This window comes from Lissotriton vulgaris, chromosome 5 (assembly GCF_964263255.1).
Source record: "Lissotriton vulgaris chromosome 5, aLisVul1.2, whole genome shotgun sequence".
Taxonomy (NCBI): Eukaryota; Metazoa; Chordata; class Amphibia; order Caudata; family Salamandridae; genus Lissotriton; species Lissotriton vulgaris.
The window spans coordinates 1,051,215,817-1,051,236,164 of record NC_141693.1 but is presented as its reverse complement, the minus strand read 5'-3'; positions in this window follow the sequence as shown (position 1 = coordinate 1,051,236,164).

Genomic DNA, 20,348 nt, shown 5'->3' with positions numbered 1-20,348 from the left:
ATCCTAAAAAAATATATATATACCACACAGTCAAAGACCACTTAAAATGCCCCAAAATGAGTTAATCATATTTCATCTCCTAAAAAGAACTTATAGTTATTCTAATAGCACGAAGCTCAAACTCTCATCTTTATATACAATTTTATAACATATCCAAGTTATATTCCGAAGATACATGCGCCAAAATACCAACTGTCCGATCTCATCAGAATTTACCGTTTTAGTATGTCCAAGCGGCGCTAAGAATCCTATCTTCCAAATCAGCCATATGCAAATCAGTCTTGACCCTGTGCCCCATGGGAACAGTCCAGCCCGAACTGCCAAGCCAGGTGCTCCCTGGACTGGAAACAAGCATCCTATGACCGGTTTCGGGCTTTCATCCCTGATAGCTTTATTCCAGTGGCATGGAGAGCAGGGGACTCATGTCTGAGCATACCCGTCCCACTCGGGGTGACAAATGCAAAAATAACAGTTGATGGCGGAGTGAGCTAAAGAATGATGATGGATTAAACCCAGATCAGTTGACTGGGGGTGCTTGCAATGTTCAACACTCCGTCCATCATCCCCTTTGGTTTTGCTTTGTTCACCCTCAGTTGGCAGGGTATGCCCAGAAATGGGTCCCTTGCTCACTTTGCCACTGGATTCAAGCTAGCCTGGCTGATGATGGCTGATTAGCCAGAAACCGGTCCCAGGATGCTTGTTTCCAGTCCAGGGAAGACATGGCTTGGTAGTTTGGGCTGGACTGTTCCCATGAGGAACAGGGTCAGACTGTTTTGCATATGGCCATGTCCGAACTGGGGTGGCAGAGTGAGCTAAAGAATGGTGATGGATTAAACCGAGATCAGTTGACTGGGGGTAAGTGCTTGAAATGTTCAACACACCGTCCATCATCCCCTTTGGTTTTAATTTTTGGGCGATGGCAGTGACAGTCACCAGGACAGTGATGCAGATTGTTTGCTCATCACGCTCTTTGCCTTGTGCATGGTTTGAGTTCTGGCTGCTTCAAAATGTCCACTGCCCTTTCATGACCAGTGTTTCTTCAACGGATAATTTCCCAATTCGAGATGACAATCAATGGCTTCAGGGTTGATGATCTTTCACTTCCATGAATAAACGAGTTTTGATGGTATAGAAGCCCGGACTGCCTTTTACTAAACGCTGGGCAATGTCCTAGTTAGCGGGTTCTTCTTCTGTCGACTGGTTCACTCACCTTGCCCCCTTCATTTCTGTGTACCTTTTTGTGTGCTTTTGTGTCCCCCCACAAGGGTATCTTGTGTGACTGCTTGCTTCGTAATCCTTTTCAGTTATTCTTGCAGTCTTACTAGTTGGACCCAGTTTCCAGCTTCCACCTGGTCCAATTTGCCACCAGGGCTATGGTGGTAAGGGTACCTGCTTTTCTGCTTATTGGCGAAGCCCTGGAAACAAAGGCCCTTAAAGGAATATCAAAAGGGAGAAAGTAAACTGCCGGTGTCCTTGAACTCAAAAAGGATCTAAGCCTTGCACAGACATTGCCTTGTAGCCCTGGATACAGAGAGGCTTTCAGATGTGTGTTATGTGAGACGGTGTCAAAAGCCCCCTACAAGTCAAGGAGTATGAGGCCCCCAGAATCTAAAAGCATGCGAATATATTTGCTGACAGCAGTTAACATGGTGTCAGTGCTCAGGCCTGGGCGAAAGCCTGACTGAAAAGTATAACGTAGGAATTATTTTCTATCTGCTGCAATGGTTGAAAAGTAATACAGCTCTCGAGTATCTTTGTGACTGAAAGGAGGAGAGAGATAGGGTGACAATTAGCTAGAGTCTCAAGGTCCAATTAAAGCTTTTTGTAGAAATTGAACCACTAGAGTGGTTTTACAAAAAACGGTTACCTGGCCTATAGCTAAAGACTGGTTACAGATAGATGTAATCACAGGGGCTGCTGAGTAGGCAATATTCTCAAAGATGTTAGCAAAACCAGGATCTAATGGAGAGCCAAAAATTGTGGAATGTATTTAGCTAAAATGGTATCGTGTGATTCTGGATTAAAATCCGACCAGGACGAAGGAAATGTCTTGTCTATCCAGGGAGGGGTGGCGGTGAATAAGGCAAGAATAAAGGAAAACAGAAGGTGAGCAATCTAGTTTTGGAAAAATTCTGCCAAATCCGAACAGAGTATTTGGGTGAGTGGGATTCTAGCAGTCCGGGCCTCACAATTGGCCAGAGAATTGTAGACCGTTAACAAATCTTTAGTGGGGTTCTTGGCAGAGAACATTTGGTTCTACTACTAATTAAAGTGAGCTGTACATACAAGGTCTTCATAAACTTTAGGCTAGCCTTTATATTTGAGCTTGTCGACAACGTCATATGTACACCTCTGTGGGTGCGCAATCTCTTAGATAGCCTGCATGATAATGGCGCCCAGTTTCCGGGGTTGGACCTCAAAAACTATAAGGCAATATGCCCATAGAGACAAGATCAAAACAGCATTTAAAAATATAGTCAATACGAAAAAAGAACTCTAAAAGGTAGTGCAAAATCAGAAATGTAGAAAAAAATGAAGGTTTATTACATTTTAAGTGCAGTACAGAAAAAAGTAAAATGAAATTAATGAAATTGAATCAACGATCTAACTGAATTAGTCAAAGGGAATAGAAAATAATTGCGATGAAGACTCTCAAAGTTTAGGTAACATACAATGTTAAGCAAAGTATAAAACAAGCATTTGCAATGCAACAGGTCTCGCATTAGGAAAGTTTGAGCTATTGGTATTATAAATGACAAATTTTGTATTTATGTTTTGTTTTTAAAAATAGCGAAATTAATAGCTTTGTCATTTACAATGCCAATAGTTATAACTTTCGCAAAATGTGACACCTATAGCATTTGTAATGCAATATGTGTTGTATTTACGTGACTTACATGCATTTATATTACAAATAACAATGGCTTTTAATTTTTTTGATTAATTAAGTCTTAAATAAATGTTAATGTAATTTATAATGGCAATAGCTTAAACTTTTGTAAATAACTTTTGTGAGGATTATGTTCTGTGTATTTTGTTTGTGACGAAATTCCAAGAACAGAAGTGAAATATTAACAACTTTTTGTTACATTTGTAATAAAGCTTGACACATTGAGAGAACATATTTGAACACGGTGTTGTTGAATGGTTGCACAGATTGATGCTGTGGTGGTGCTGAGTGATTTTGTGATGGCGAATGAGTGATGCTGTGGCGTTCAGTGATGCTGTGGTAGAGCATAGTGATGTTGTGGTGCCCCTGAGTGATGCTGTGGTGGTGCTGAGTGATGCTGTATGCTATGCTATGTTTTGCTATGCTATGCTTTGTTATGCTATGCTATGTATTGTTGTGTTTTATTATGCTATGCTTTGTTTTGCTATGCTATGTTTTGTTATGCTATGCTATGCTATGTTTTGTTGTGTTTGGTATGCTATGTTTTGCTATGCTATGCTTTGTTATGCTATGCTATGTATTGTTGTGTTTTATTATGCTATGCTTTGTTTTGCTATGCTATGTTTTGTTATGCTATGCTATGTTTTGTTGTGTTTGGTATGCTATGTTTTGCTATGCTATTATATGTTTTGTTTTGCTATGCTATGTTTTGTTGTGTTTTGTTACGCTATGCTATGTTTTGTTGTGTTTTGCTATGTTTTGTTATGCTATGTGTTGTTGTGTTTTGTTATGCTATGTTTTGTTATGCTATGTTTTGTTATGCTATGTTTTGTAATGCTATGCTATGTTTTGTTTTGCTATCCTATGCTTTTTTTTGTTAAGCTATGCTATGTTTAGGTTTGCTATCCTATGCTTTGCTTTGTTATGCTATGCTATGTTTTGTTGTGTTTTGTTATGCTATGTTTTGTTGTGTTTTGCTATGCTATGTTTTGTTGTGTTTTGCTATGCTATGTTTTGTTGTGTTTTGCTATGCTATGCTTTGTCATGTTAAGCTATGCTTTGTTATGCTATGCGATGTTTTGTTATGCTATGCTATGTTTTGTTGTGTTTTATTATGCTATGCTTTGTTTTGCTATGCTATGTTTTGTTATGCTATGTTTTGTTATACTATGCTATGCTTTGTTATGCTATGTTTTGTTATACTATGCTATGTTTTGTTATACGATGCTATGTTTTGTTTTGCAATGCTTTTTTATGTTATGCTATGCTTTGTTTTTGTTATGCTATGTTTTGTTATGCTATGTTTTGTTGTGTTTTGTTATGCTATGCTCTGCATTGTTGTGTTTTGCTATGCTATGTTTTGTTATGCTATGTTTTGTTTTGCATTCCTATGCTTTGTTTTGTTATGCTATGCTATGTTTTGCTATCCTATGCTTTTTTGTTATGCTATCCTATGCTTTTTTGTTATGCTATGCTGTGTTTTGTTATGCTATGCTATGTTTTGGTATGCTCTGCTGGTGAGTGTGTGTGAGGGGGTGTGAGGGTGAGTGTGTGTGAGGGTGAGGGGGTGTGAGTGTGAGTGAGGGTGTGAGAGTGATGGGGTGTGAGGGTGAGGGGGTGTGAGGGTGAGGGTGTGAGGGTGAGGACGTGTGAGGGGTTGTGAGGGTGAGGGTGAGGGTGTGGGGGTGTGAGGGAGAGGGTGTGTGAGGGTGAGAGGGTGTGTGAAGGTGAGAGGGTGAGTGAGGGTGAGGGCGTGTGAGGGTAAGGGGGTGTGAGGGTGAGGGGGTGTGAGGGTGAGGGGGTCTGAGGGGGTGTGAGGGTGAGGGGGTGTGAGAGTGAGGGGTGTGAGGGTGGGGGTGTGTGAGGGTGAGGGGGTGTGAGGGTGAGGGTGATGGGGGTGAGGGTGAGGGGTTGTGAGGGTGAGGGTATGTGAGGGTGAGGGTGTGTGAGAGGATGAGGGTGTGTGTGTGGGGGTGTGAGGGGGTGTGAGGGAGAGGGTGTGGGGTTGTGAGGATGAGGGTGAGGGGGTGTGAGGGTGTGAGAGTGAGAGGGTGTGCAGGGGAGAGGGTGTGAGGGTGAGGGGGCATGAGGGTGAGGGTGTGTGAGGGTGAGGGTGTGTGTGAGGATCGGGGGTGTGTGAGGGTGTGGGGTGTGAGGGTAAGGGTGGGTGAGGGGGTGTGAGGGTGAGGGTGGGTGAGGGTGTGTGAGGGGGAGGGTGTGGGTTGTGAGGGTGAGGGGGTGGGGTTGTGAGTGTGAGGGGGTGTGAGGGGGTGTGAGGGTGAGGGTGACAGGGTGAGGGTGACGAGGTTTAGGGTGTGTGAGGTGAGGGTGTGAGGGTGTGTGAGGGTGAGGGTGTGAGGGTGAGGGGGTGTGAGGGTGAGGGGGTGTGAGGATGTGTGAGGGTGTGTGAGGGTGTGAGGGTGAGGGTGTGAGGGTGAGTGAGGGTGAGTGAGGGTGTGTGAGGGTGGGTGAGGGTGTGTGAGGGTGTGAGAGGGTGTGTAAGAGTGAGAGGGTGTGAGTGTGTGTGAGGGTGAGGTGTGAGGGTGAGGGTCAGAAGTAAATGGTGGCAGGGCAGACATCATAAGACAGAGAGAAACACAAATGTTAAGATAACAGTGCTTGAAGGGGCTGTTCATACTGAAGCAGGACCAATACAGATTTGCATATGGCTGCGGAGAACGTTTAATTTGAAAAATAAAATGGTGTGTTTAACATGGATGCTCGATATTTTAGCTTGATTTTTCCTGGCAAGAAGCATATTTGCTAGTTTTACTACACGATTGTAACTGAAATTCTGCATATGTTTAAAGTGGCCACTGGTGAAATGCGTTCAAAGACACCACCTTCTTTGACCTTCAAAAGCCGACTTTCTAATTCAGTCTCCTGTGTATGGGGGAACAAAAGACAAACATCCCCACCTCTTAGCTAGAGAGGTCAGCATTTGGCCTCTGGGCTGCAAAGTGTTGAAAGCGTTGCTATAAAGCTTCGCCATTAGTCTAAGAGGTTATTCTGAACTTCACTTGCATTTCCAGAAGCTGTTTATTTTTTACAACTGGCAACGCCACACATCTGGGCAAGCTAACCCGACCCCATTCCTTCCTAGTGCACGCAGGAAAAAAAGCAAAACTTCCCCTAAGCCAAGCACACAGTATGGTACAAAACGCGACTCTGAATTTGTTTTACACTGGCTCCATCACCACAAACAATAAGAAAGATGGTATGCCTGGCCCCTCTTCGAAGCAATGGTCCACCCCCCTTGCCTGGCACCAGTTTGGCAACATCGAGGACTCCTCACAACAGAATTCTCACTTGATATGCAAAGTACAGTCAGTGCTGCAGCATGCAGGCTAGATGGGATTTAACTGTGTCCAGCATCCGTATCCAATTCAAAATACGTTATATATTTTTGGGACGTGTTCTGAGAAATGTTGGCATGCAGGATTCCAACGTAGAATCTTCTGATATAATTGTTTGAGCTTTCTTCTACATAAAGAAAACGGAAAGTGATGGAATAAACATAATCTGGTCCTTATAAACAACTGTTAACTATATACCTATAAAATAATTGTTGATTTTTTTATCGAGCCACCACGCCCAATTAAATTGGGTATGGTTGCTCTAAAAGCTGGGTATTCCGGCAGGGAGATAACTTGACCAAAAGCTGGCAGCTTTGTACAAACTCTTTTGAAGGGATCTGAGTACAGTTGGTAAAGGTTCCCTACTAAGGATCATATCGCAAAAAGCAGACCCATTCTGCATCCAGTCAGTGCGCCAATTGCACATCCAGCAAATCCAAGGTTCATCAATGTGTTTTTTCACATTTGGTCTATTTACTTTGTGAATGTAAATAACAATAAAGTATACTTTCAAACTGTGACTACATGCCTGCCTTTCTCACTGTTTCACTTCAGAACTATGCGATTGTATACATTTAATGGAGCCTGTGGTTCTCAGTCAAAGGGTGATTCGTAGAGGGTAATTGGAAAGTCCCCAAGGCTGCCCCTGTCCCCCAGAAATGTTGTGTTTCTTACACTCCTGATGTAGAGCTGTCTCATGCCGCGGGTGGTGGGAATATTTAAAGTCCCCTGCTAAATGTTAGAAGGTGCGCCTTGGTTTTGCGGTATTAGCAAATTGTCAGCAGGTGCTCAACCTAGCAGTTATTGTAAATTCACGGGCGGACCGTGCTATGAAAAGGTTTCATTAAAAACATACATACTCGCCATGTCTCCCTGTGTCAGCAGGGACAAGTGGGTTGATTCTCTTCTCGGCTGCTTGTTCGTGGCTTTCGTTACTATCAATGCCAGCAATAGTGGGTTCCTGTGTCTCTGGCACACTGCAGTGTCTGCTTTGAGTCTGGCCGGGTGCACGCATCCTTTCATTCTTTTGAGATGGTGCATACCAATTAAAGTGGCCCAATTTAACATGTCTATTTGAAACTGTATGCCCAGTACGCAAAGGAAGGAGTGGCATTAACCCAATTATTTCGCAAAACTCGTCTTTTTTGTTTTCATTAAAAAATCATCCTGAACCTGCGCTTGAAAACCTACAAAATGCAACCTTCCCAAGAGTGCTCACACTTACACAATTTAGAACGTTTTACCACTGGCTTGAAGAAGTTTTAAGACTCTCTTGATCCAGGAAACACGAGCCTCATTTGTTATGTGTTTTTGCCTGGTTTAAAACAGTAACCAGAAAATACAGTCTTAAGACAGTTTAAAGTCCAGGCGGCTAGTTTAAGACCGTCTAACACCAGGACAGAGATATCTTTGCTAGTTTAATAGAAGGAAAACTTTTAGCAAAACTGAAAAATATATGGCAACATTTGTGCAGCTGTGTGACTAAGAAAGGTGAAAAAGTGTAATAATCAAGCGTTTTACGGGACGCGGAAAAAGAGGTATCATTGTTTCTTTGGAAAACAATATGGTGTCTTATGTCTAAAGAAGGAAGAGTGAGCGTGTACGTGAACTATGTGGGGGCCGAGGCCCGTTCTCTTTGAAAACAAGCTCTTGGCATTGCTGTGGGGGGGTGGAGGGGGCGGGGGAGCAGCAGCCTTTGATGTCTGATGGTGGTGTAAGAGAGATGACAAATGTTGGTGTGCAAGGCTTCCTTTCAAGTCGGGTGGGGGGGGGGCGGGGGAGCAGGGGAGTGAGCGAGTGGGAGGGAACGACCATATGGGGTGTGAGTGAGAAGTGAGGCCAAGCGCGCGCTGGGGAAGCGTCGCGCTTGAATACCTCACATGCATTGGGGAGAATCCACCTTGTTCAGATTGCTGTTCGGCCTCTATATGTCTTGAACAGCAATGCTGCGCATTGCCAGTACGAGTCCTAAAAAGTCTATGGACCTGATTTATATTTTGTCAGAGAGACTAATTAATCGCAATGGTGACAAAGTTCCCTCCCTCCCAATTTAATTGGGGGTGGGCCTTAAGTTTGGCCACGGACTACTCTTTCTCCGCCATGGCCAAACTTCTCTGACAGCCGTGTGGAGTAAGGGTTGTCGGAGAAATGGCTACATGTCCTCCCGACCAATTCAGATGGGCGGACATGTAGACATTTTTTTCTGTTCCTTACTGCCAAGAAAAACCAGGCAACAAGGAGCAGTAAAACTATTATAAGGCTCCCCCAGCCATGGGAGAAACTGCCCATGGCTAGGGGATCATTACTTTTTTTCTTTGTAAAAAGAAAAAAGGAAAAAAGAACACTGTTTGATACAGACTATGACCTTTTGACACAACGTTGTAGCAAACAATAAAATTAATTGCCAGGAACCACAGTGATGGGGGTTCCTGCCAATGCCTTTATAAATTGCATGTATGGCCATCATTTATAAATTAGGGGGACGTAATTACGCCATCTCCATGGTCGGACCCAAGGGTTGTGTGCCAATATCTAAATCAGGCACTAAGTCCCAGTGGTCCAGCAAATCAGTAGAGAATCGGACAGCATACCAAGTGGAAACCCAAAACTCTCTGGCTCTCCCTCACATTTCGGTGTTTACAAAGCTAATGTCTCCATAGAAAATGATGGGCACTGCAATGTCAGCATTGTGAGACACACACATCACATTTAGGTATTTTAAAACGTCATTTAAACCACCATGTAAGCACTATTCCCGAATTAGAATATTTTAAACCCTTTCTGACCTAATGTCATTGGAGATGGCAGAACAAAGCTGTTAAACGAAACAATGGAAAGACTTAAAGTTGTAAATTCTTTAACGAGCGAGCAAGAAGAGACTTGAAAGTAAGAAATAGGCTCCTCCTAAGTTTCTTCGAGAACAGCAAATCATTAACAAACAAACAGTGCACATTTTGTTGCATATGTTGTCAATAGTGATATATAAACACACAATGAACATTATAAAACAGCAGCCATATTTATTTAGAGACTGAGCAGAGGCCTAGTTTAGTTGGAGGGCCTGATTACTATCTTGGCAGATGGGTTACTCCATCATAACATATAGTGGAGAAGTGTGGCTCAGGGGTTAGAGGCGGCAGACCTGGAGCTTGAGTTCGGCCCGGGACCAGGGTTCAATTCCCCGCCTCGGCGGGTCTTGTGAGGAAATATAAATTTTATGGTCAAGTTGTGTTCCCTAGCGCGTACCCCACCGTCTCCATGTACGAGTTAAAGTGCATGTAACTTCCCTCCTGTACCAGCTATGAAGACGCAAATACATTTGCGTCCAACGTTAACATGTCCTCTTTCAGACCCACCCTGAATGGGTTGGATGGTCCGTTCCTAAGTATGCTATGCCAACGTCTTTTTGTAGTGTACTTCTACGTTTTTCAGCTCTAGCTGAGTAGGCCCTGAATTTCTGCCACCGAGCCTCTTTTTCTGGCTTCTGACTCCAAGGGCCTCTGCCCAGGCTGCCTCTGTACCCGTGACCTCTGACTTACTTTCAGCGCGGCCTCTCGCGCTCAGCCCAGCCTGCTGCCTGCCAAGATTGACTATAACCTTCGAGTTATCTGTTCCGCTCCTCGAAAATACATTCCTGCCTGCTAGCTTCAGTAAACATTCCCCTCGGCTGCAGAGCCAAGGGGCCGACCTGTCTCTATGCAACTAATTCAAGTAATTCATAGCCCTTGTTGCCATGCTCCCATGGAAGGCCCATGCCCCCACGCTTCTCATACAGACACTCAGGCGCTTATGTACGCACTCACAGTCAGTATAGAATAGCTTCTGCCCTAGAGACCTTTCCGCCCAGATAGCTTAGTTCCTAAACACCAGATATCAGATATGATAGAAGCACAAGTTGATCTGACATGCCAGACTTCTGTCTCTTTCCGTCGGTGCAAATGTCAAGCCCCCTGCACCCTCCAGCTTCACGTCAATCACACGTCATGCAGCTGCGCGCGCATCCAAGCTTCCAATTTCTGCTGACATTGCAACATTTCTGTTAGTGCCACCCCTTTTGTGACACCTACCTGTGACGTTTCTAGCACACACCTCTAGTTCACGCCTTCTGATTACGTACTTGTAACACGTGTATACTGTTATCTTGTCTTCTCTCAGCTGTTACGCCCATTATAACTGTTTCCTATGACATGAATTAAGTATATAAGCTATGTAATGTAATAAAAGAGCGCTCTATCCCTTCTGACACCCTTGTGGTGGTCAGAACATGATATCCTGGTCTAGACCATTCCTTTTTGAGGAATAAAACCCCTAAGAACTCTAACACCACGGACTCTGTTTTCTTTCTTTCCGATTGAGTTATTATTGATTAAGTACTTACCTGCATAGAAATTAAGAGAGTAAATTAATTATTTACGTCATTTTGGCGCCCGAATAGGGACCCCTCCCCCACCTCACGCGCCGGTTGGTGCATTTGCAAGCTATGTCCCCTGCCATCAGTTAGATGGAAACTACGCGTACCGGCAGGATTTCCTGCATCTCCCTCTGACCCACGGAGGTGACGAAGACTGCGATCAGTACCCAGACGAGGCAGTGAGGAGTGCGGAGGATCCCGACCAGAGCCTAGCCGAAAGAAGCAAGGTCCGAGGTGTCAAGAGGCCCACCAGGTTTCCGAAGTTTTCCGAAGTTTTCCGAAGTTTTCCGAAGTCATTCCGAAGTGTCGAATCGAGTCCAGTCGAGTTTTCCGAGGCCTTCTGTTTCCGTGCTTCCCGGTGAGTACCATTGCTGGGACGTATCTAGACGGGTTTGGGTACACAAGTCCGGTCTGCACTGTTTTTAGGCAGTGTATCTGTACTGTTTAGCAGTATATCTAGTATTCTGAATTTCTGAATTTCTGCACTGTTACACCAGTGTATCTGTACTGTTTAGCAGTACATCCAGTATAGGGGGTAGTCATCTATGTCTCAAATGTCTTTTTGATGTGATTAATGTCGTGGTATGAATGTGAATGTGACCGTTTTTTTATGTGAATTATTGTGTTTCTTGTACAATTAGCTGCACCCAGTATTAAGTAAACTAAGGATTGAGCATTCAGTACTAAGTAAGCAAAATGCTGTTTTTCAACAAGTTAAAGCAGATAGGAACTAGGAAAGGGATACTAGAGGAAGAAATTCCTATCCCCCCTAGGGACACTCCAGGTAACTTTATGTACCATAAGCACGGCATAGATGCCATATTGTATCTAGACTTATGGACTGACTATACTAAACACCTAGACGAAAGACACAGATGGCCCGTTAACGGAACATGGGATGCCGAGTGCATCATGAAGGTAGAGGAAGCACTATGGAAAAAGAAAGCCAGACAATCTCAGAAAGACGCCATAGAATTTTGGCGTAAGGAAGCACATAAGCGTGCTGAAAGAGCACTCCGTAGAGAAGACAGACTTAAAGAATCAGAGAAAGCCCAAGAAAACGAACTAGTTACCGAGGGGATCCGAGTAAAAACTGAACAGATAGACCGCGCACGACATAATCTTGTAAACGGTATGTATCTTGCGGCCGAGGGTACACCTGAGGCCCTATCAGAAATACCGAAAAACTTACCGCCACCATTGATCCCAACTAAAGTAATGCATAAGAAAACTAAAGATATATTCCTAAATTCTTATCTAGAGGATGTAGCACCGGCTTACACCAATCTGCCTGTTCGCACCCCGCCCCCAGATCATGTTCCGCCAGTACCGCGACAGACCTCCCCCGTTCCGCCAGCCCCGCCACTTCCCGCACCCAAAATAGACCTACCGAAACCACGTTTACCTGATCTAACTAAACGCCAAATTCAAGTTCAGATACCGACTCCACAGGGAGATACTGCACAAGCCTCCGCTTCAGGAGGTGCAACCGCGGGTCCTCGGACCCCGCCATTGACACACAGATTAAATCTCAGGGATATGCAGAGTCCTCTCACGTTCAGGTCACCCCGCTTTGACGCATTTAAAGAAAACATTTCAGTTTGCAGATACGATCCAGTACCCGGAAAAGACGATCTAATGATATTGGCATCACTACGGTTAAGATCTGCTACTGATATCTTGCTATGTTATGTAGGAATGAAGGATCGTCTAGATAGAATATATGAGTTTGTTCAGACAGGGAAAGACCCTGACAGTATTAAGGAGGCCATGGAGAAACAGAAAGTTGACATTCAAGCACAGATACTACGATTTTTCATAAATTGCCTAATAAGAGAACGAGATAGGCCTGGAACAGATCAGAGTGAATTGGATGCACTGAACAAGTGGGGTCAAAATATAGCTGAAGGAAAACATGATAAGGGGACTTGCATAGCCACTATGTACAGGAAAATTAGGAAAGCAGTGCTAGCAGTACACCAAAAAGAGAAAGAAAAAGCTTCCTCCGAGGAGGAAGAAGAACTTGAAGAACCAGAAAGAGCTGCAGATACTATAGCATATGTAGGTAAGGGGAATTACCTTAGGAAAGGCATCCGTCCAGAAAGCAAGAGAGTTTTTTTCTCTGCCTTGACAAACCCGAATTCTGCTGAACATCAGTTCCAGGAAACTGATAAAAGGCTTCGAGATCGAGTAGGGTACCACGTGCTCAATTCTATGGATGAACAAGAACTAGCCCGATCAGCCGTATCATGGGCCGAAAATCCAGACTTATATAATGATGACACAGTAGCGCAGACATTTCTGAACCTTTCCCCAGACGAGCAGAAATTAGCAGGTGTATACATGATTCAGCACCTCCTCATCAAATACAGAAACCATCATTCTGATCCAGGTCCCCTACACGAAACACTAGAAGCACTACTCATGGATAGATGGAGAGGCTTAAGTACCAAATTAATTCAAATAATTCTAGAACAACGCCGTAGATATGACACTTTTATAAGCTCCGAATATGTTCCCGCCCCGCCTCCAGAAAGAAAAACGTATCACATGCAATGCGGGTGTGGCATTGAAAGTCAGAACCCCTTACGAGAAGTACACCCTGTTATGGGTACGGATCACCTTTTGAAGCGTGTATATGTACACACGCCTCTGACCAAGTTAGAACTGTTAGAAATGAAGAAACTAGTACCGTGTCATGATAAAGATCCCGCAGGTTTCCACAGAGAGCTTAAAGACATGTTACTGATGGGGGATTACACATATGATGATATCATGAAAATGTTAAAGGTACTGTTGCCCACGGGCATCTACGAGAAGCTAAAAGAAAAGGAATGGGAGGTGGGAGACACAAAGATTGCATGGGCAGAGATAGAAGACGAAGAAAGCAAACGTATCCCAGGGGTAGGCCTTGGGGACAAAACTAAAGCATTACCAGGTTTAATAGTACAGGTCCTGCCAAGATTATTGACAACTAGAAAGGAAGATTGGGACGCGATCTCGTCCTGTAAACAGAAACATGATGAAGATACTAGTGACTTCTATTCAAGATTCGAGAAATGTTTCATTATCAATAGTGGCCTCAAACCAAGTAGCGAGTCATATCCGCACCTTTTTGTATCAAAACTAGTCGAGAATTCCCTACCATTAGTTAAAAACCGAGTGTACAAAGTTGAAAGTACTTGGCAGGCAAATACACCATCCCAGATGTTACAGATGCTCCAATATCATCAGAACAGAATTAGAGAAGAGCAGGATCAGGAACAGAAACGCATGAAAGACACGAAGATGAAAATGTTAGTAGCTCAGACGGTCCCAGCTGACGGTCAGAGGAAGGGTGGGACCCAGACAAGTCACACTACAGCTCCCGTTAAAGGGACATGCAATTACTGTAAGCAGCCAGGTCATTACGTACATGAATGCCCAGTCCTGAAACATAATATAGCCACAGGTAAAACTAAAGAAAGACCGCATCCGCCTCGACAAGATCATAACCAGCATCAGTCTTCACAGAATACACAGAATACACAGCCTATGCATGCTTCTTCACCTCCAGCACAGACAGTAGCGGTACCACAGCCACAGCCCATTGCCGCGTCTCAGCAAGTTTCACAGCAGATGTACCAGTATGCCCAATCCGCATATCCAGATTATCCCCGATATACATGAAACAGCCTAGAGAGGGAAGGTGGCTTGCCTCTTATTGAAATTCCTGTAGATCAAGAAGGTCCTTATGTACACAGTCACGTATTGGGAAAAGACAGAAAGTTTTTAATTGACACAGGGGCAAGTCGCACTACGATCAGCCATGATGAAGTCCCAGGGGCACCCCTCTCAGGCTCACAGAATGTTTCCCTTGGTTTTTCAGGACAGCCCATTGTAAATGAGGTATCAGAACCAGTCCCCCTGGCTGTGGGTCCATTATCACGCGTTACAGACTTGTTACTTACAAAATCATGTCCGGAAAATCTGTTAGGAATTAAAACATTGAAGGCTCTAGGAGCTATAATATGCTGTTCCCCGGAGGGAGTCAGACTCTTTCTACGGGATTTCAAGGGTCATTATGTTTTGCGAGAATTCGATGTCAGATTGAAAAATGTGCCCGATTATTTGTGGGCAAAAGGCCCAACTGATGTAGGTTGCATGCATATCACCCCATACCGCGTTACACTCAAGGCAGGTGTTGTTTTACCGAGAATCAGACAATACAAGTTACCACCCGATGCTGTAGTGGCTTTACTGAAAATCATTGAAGAGCTCATTGCCCAAGGAGTGGTCGTAGAGACCGACTCCAATGTCTGTAATTCACCGATCATTCCGATTCTTAAACGTACTGATCCCAATGCACCGCCAGTATATCGGCTGGTGATTGATCTTCGAGAACTGAATAAATGCATTATACCACAGTACCCTGTGGTCCCCGATATCTCATCCCTATTGACTGCTATTGATTCAGAAGCGACGTTCTTTACTGTAATTGACCTCAAGAACGCCTTCTTCAGCGTGCCTATTGATCCAGAGAGCCAATATCTCTTCGGATTCAGTTTAAATGGACGCAGCTTCAAATTTTCACGTGCACCTCAAGGATTCACAGAAAGCCCCAGCATCTACAGTCAAGCACTGAAAAGACAACTAGATTGTATTCAAATGCCAGTTAACACCGCTTTACTGCAATACGTCGATGATCTACTGATCACCGCACGAAGTGAGCACGAATGTGAACAAGCATCACTGACAGTTTTACATTTTCTGGCCGACAAGGGACACAAGGTGTCTCCTTCGAAGCTACAATTCTGTGTTCAGCAAGTTGTGTACTTGGGTCACTTGCTGTCCAAAGTGGGGAGACAGCTCACTCCCGATCGCATTCAGTTAATTGTAAATATGCCACAACCCCAGACACAAAAGGAAGTGCGGGCCTTCATAGGCCTCACCTCGTACTGCAGACAATGGATTCCTCAATATGCATTTCTAGCTAAACCACTCATCCAGTTAACGACACAGGAGGCAGCGACTTCGACTGCCCTTCCTTGGAATCAGGAACACACACAAGCTTTTGAAGAATTAAAGAAAGCATTATGCCAAGCACCAGTTTTAGCGACACCATGTTACAGCAAACCGTTTACACTTTTTGTTACAGAACGTGATGGTACAGCGTTGTCTGTCCTCACCCAAGATCAAGCAGGTTCACATAAGCCTTGCGCTTATTTCTCAAGTACATTGGATTCAGTAGCCCAGGCACTCCCTGCGTGCTTGAAGTCAGTAGCAGCAACAGCGTTAGCCATCAGACAGAGTGATTCAATTGTTTTAGGCCATCAATTAACGGTACAAGTTCCACACTCTGTAGAGGTTCTGTTAAACAGAACCCAGACTCAGCACTTGACTATAGCACGACTGACAGGTTATGAATTAACGTTATTCCAGCCACATATAGAAATCAGGCGCTGCAGTATTCTGAATCCCGCAACACTGTTACCTACAATTATGACAGATCCAGCCCCGCACGATTGTATAGAAATCATTAATGCAGTAACAAAGCCACGACGAGATTTAACAGATGTTCCACTGACAAATCCAGACCTGACACTTTATGTGGACGGTTCATGCCTGAGAACAAATACAGGAGAATTAGTGGCCGCGTATGCAGTGACCACTGAAACCGAAGTTAAAGAAACACATCGTATTGACACACTGTCTGCTCAAGCAGCAGAGCTCATCGCTCTGACCCGAGCTTGTATACTAGCCAAGAACAGAAATGTCAACATATACACTGATTCCCGTTATGCGTTCGGAGTCGTACACGACTTCGGCATGTTATGGCAAGAACGAGGTTTCCTGACCTCCCACGGTGCCAAGATACAACACGGTCCCCTCATTCAAGCACTGTTAGAAGTAATACATTTGCCTTCGGGCATATCAGTCATGAAGTGTAAAGCACATACTAAGGTCACAGATTCTGTTTCCCAGGGTAACGACCTGGCAGATCAGACAGCGAAACATACAGCATTGACTCACACCCAGACAACTGATGTGATAAAGACAATAGTTCCGACAAAGTGTATGGCAGTCAAGGATCCCGCTCTAGATGTAATTGATATTCAGGCACATGCTACCCCAGAAGAAATAAAGAGATGGATTGAACTAGGAGGGATCCAGACAGATCAAGGTTGGATGACGAAGGGAAAATCTACATGGTTTCTCCCTGACTCTATGGTTCAAGTCATGATTAATACAGCACATAGCCCAGCACATCTAGGAGAGAAAGCGATGTTAGACAGTTTACAAAATCTTTGGAATAATAAACACTTACGAGCGGCCGCAAAACAGAAAGTGCGTACTTGCATGATCTGTTGTCAGTTCAATCCAGGTAAAAGCGTCCCTGTAGAGCAAGGTGGATTTCATCCTCCCGATCACCCTTTTGAAGTCCTCCAAATGGATTATATCCAGATGAACCATTGTCGAGGATTCAAGTATGTCCTTGTAGTTGTTTGTGCTCTGTCCCGCTGGACCATAGCATACCCAGTCTCAGACTATACTGCTCCGACCACTGCCAAGCAGTTGGTTCGTGAATTCTTCCCACGATACGGTTTGCCTCGTGTCGTGTACTCAGATAACGGACAACCCTTCTCGTCCGAGCTAATGAAACAAGTTTCTTTACTGTTAGGATACCAGTGGAAGTTTCATTGTGTCCGACATCCGGAAGCCGCAGGCCTTGTAGAAAGGCATAACCAGACACTAAAGATACGCCTTGCAAAAATATGTCAGGAGAAAGGGGTCGACTGGATAGTCGCCCTGCCAGTGGCACTATTCTACATGAGGATGGTCGCCCACTCGAGATCAGGGCTATCCCCGTACGAAGTGGTTTTTGGCAGACCACCGAATATGTGGGGGACGCCCATTCCGAAAAAGATCACTGATGTTGATTGTAACATGTTGACAGATTACCTTGCCTCCTTGATGTCTGCACTCCAATCATGTCGTTCACAGGTTGCCGCCGCCTTCCCTGACAACACTGATGTAAAGCCGCACGAGGTCCGTCCTGGGGACCTGGTACTGGTGCGAAATTTCGACAGGAAGAGTCCGCTGGAGCCCCGCTGGAAATCTTCGAAGACCGTCCTTCTCACCACGAGGACCGCCGTGAAGATCGAAGGGAGAAAGGGGTGGGTCCATACGAGTCATGTGAAAAAATTTCATGAACTGAAGCCAGACCGAGACTCGTCCACCCCCACCAAAGACTGTGTTGAGCCAAAAGACTTTACAGTTACCGAACGAGAAAAAACTCCCCAAGAGGAGTACAGGTCGAAACTCCGATCTAGCAAGTCAGACAGTTTAATTGTTTAAGTCCTCCCCTAGGTGAATCGGTTAAATAGTTTCTGACATGTATCCCCTAGATCGAGATAGAGAGAGAGAAAGACAAGTTAAGAAAAGTGCATATTGTAAATCACTCCGTAGTCACTGTATAGTGACACTATTAATAATGTTTATTCTGAGTATCTTAGTTATTGTTGCTAGCATTCTGCTACCTATCTACTGGCCTATTTTCAGGCGTGAACAATCTGTTTACAATGTCTCTGCTGAACACACCTTTAGTGAATTACCGCTACACGAACTCTCTTACAGACTTGCGCTGCGCAACAATACATTCATTAGTATGTTACACCATTCCCATCAGACTAACAATGCTACAGACTGCTGGATATGTGGCCGACTCCCTCCCTACCAGAATTACAAGGGAGCTCTGCCCCTTTTTCCGTACCCGTTCACTCACAATGGCTCCTGTGGGGCATGGTTTAAAATAATTAATTCCTTAGATCCTGATATTGCTGTTTTCGATGGGGGCTGGGTTTGGGGAAACTTGAACTTAGTCCTGCTCGACGTCTGTTACCCTGATAAAGAGGGACTCCCCACTCGAATAGGAACTGATCTAGAAAATGAAGTATATGGATTAGGTAACTACACAATTAGCCTTATGATCCTTACTGTTGAATCCGAGGCTGCACCAGTCCTGCCCCATATGCTAGTATTACCTGTCACTGGTGAATTATGTGTCCGAAAGAAAGGTTCAGTACACTTAGGTCATAGTAAATGCACTACTGTGGTCGAATTCAGTGATCATGGTAAATCGTCCTTCAAAGCTATCAGTCACTCCTATTTTGTTTGTGGTCATACCGCATACATACGTCTGCCTCCAGATTGGGATGGTACCTGTTACATTGCATTCCTTCTGCCACCTGTTTTCCTAGCTCCCCCTGATTACCATAGAAATACAAATCTAGTAAAGAATCTAGTAAAGAATAGATCCAGACGAGATATCCCACTTGTCGACTACACAGAAACGGCATGGGAACAGTACACCGATTTTAATAAGGGATTCTTTTTCTTTTTAGGCCCCGTCCAAAACAGTAAATTAATACGTAGATTAACTAGAACACTTGAAGCTGTAGTACATGAAACTGCCTCCGCCTTAGGTAACTTAACAGAGGAGCAATCTGCTATGCGGGTTGTTGTCCTTCAAAATCGTCTTGTTATTGACGTCATCTTGGCAGATAGAGGTGGAGCCTGTAAGGTCATCGGGTCAAGTTGCTGCGTTTTCATCCCACAAAACGCGCCATCTGTCTATCAAGCTATTACCCGTCTGCATAAAATTGCAAATCAGATACATCAGAATCCAGGCACCTGGACTTGGTCCGGTTGGTTCTGGACAACGTTAACTGCTTGGGGATGGAAGATCCTATCCTTCCTAGGTTTTGGCCTTGTCATAGTATTCAGCTGCTGCCTGTGCCTACAGTGTGGGCCGGCGATATGTGGACTGTGTGCCACATCATGCATTGAACATTCCAGTTTTCTCCCAAACCGTCAAAGAAAGAAAGATGAACAAATTATGCTGCAAGAACAAACTGATCAATTTATGATGATTGATATATCATGAAGGGTCCGTAGGGAACAAGGAGGGAATGAGGAAATATAAATTTTATGGTCAAGTTGTGTTCCCTAGCGCGTACCCCACCGTCTCCATGTACGAGTTAAAGTGCATGTAATTTCCCTCCTGTACCAGCTATGAAGACGCAAATACATTTGCGTCCAACGTTAACATGTCCTCTTTCAGACCCACCCTGAATGGGTTGGATGGTCCGTTCCTAAGTATGCTATGCCAACGTCTTTTTGTAGTGTACTTCTACGTTTTTCAGCTCTAGCTGAGTAGGCCCTGAATTTCTGCCACCGAGCCTCTTTTTCTGGCTTCTGACTCCAAGGGCCTCTGCCCAGGCTGCCTCTGTACCCGTGACCTCTGACTTACTTTCAGCGCGGCCTCTCGCGCTCAGCCCAGCCTGCTGCCTGCCAAGATTGACTATAACCTTCGAGTTATCTGTTCCGCTTCTCGAAAATACATTCCTGCCTGCTAGCTTCAGTAAACATTCCCCTCGGCTGCAGAGCCAAGGGGCCGACCTGTCTCTATGCAACTAATTCAAGTAATTCATAGCCCTTGTTGCCATGCTCCCATGGAAGGCCCATGCCCCCACGCTTCTCATACAGACACTCAGGCGCTTATGTACGCACTCACAGTCAGTATAGAATAGCTTCTGCCCTAGAGACCTTTCCGCCCAGATAGCTTAGTTCCTAAACACCAGATATCAGATATGATAGAAGCACAAGTTGATCTGACATGCCAGACTTCTGTCTCTTTCCGTCGGTGCAA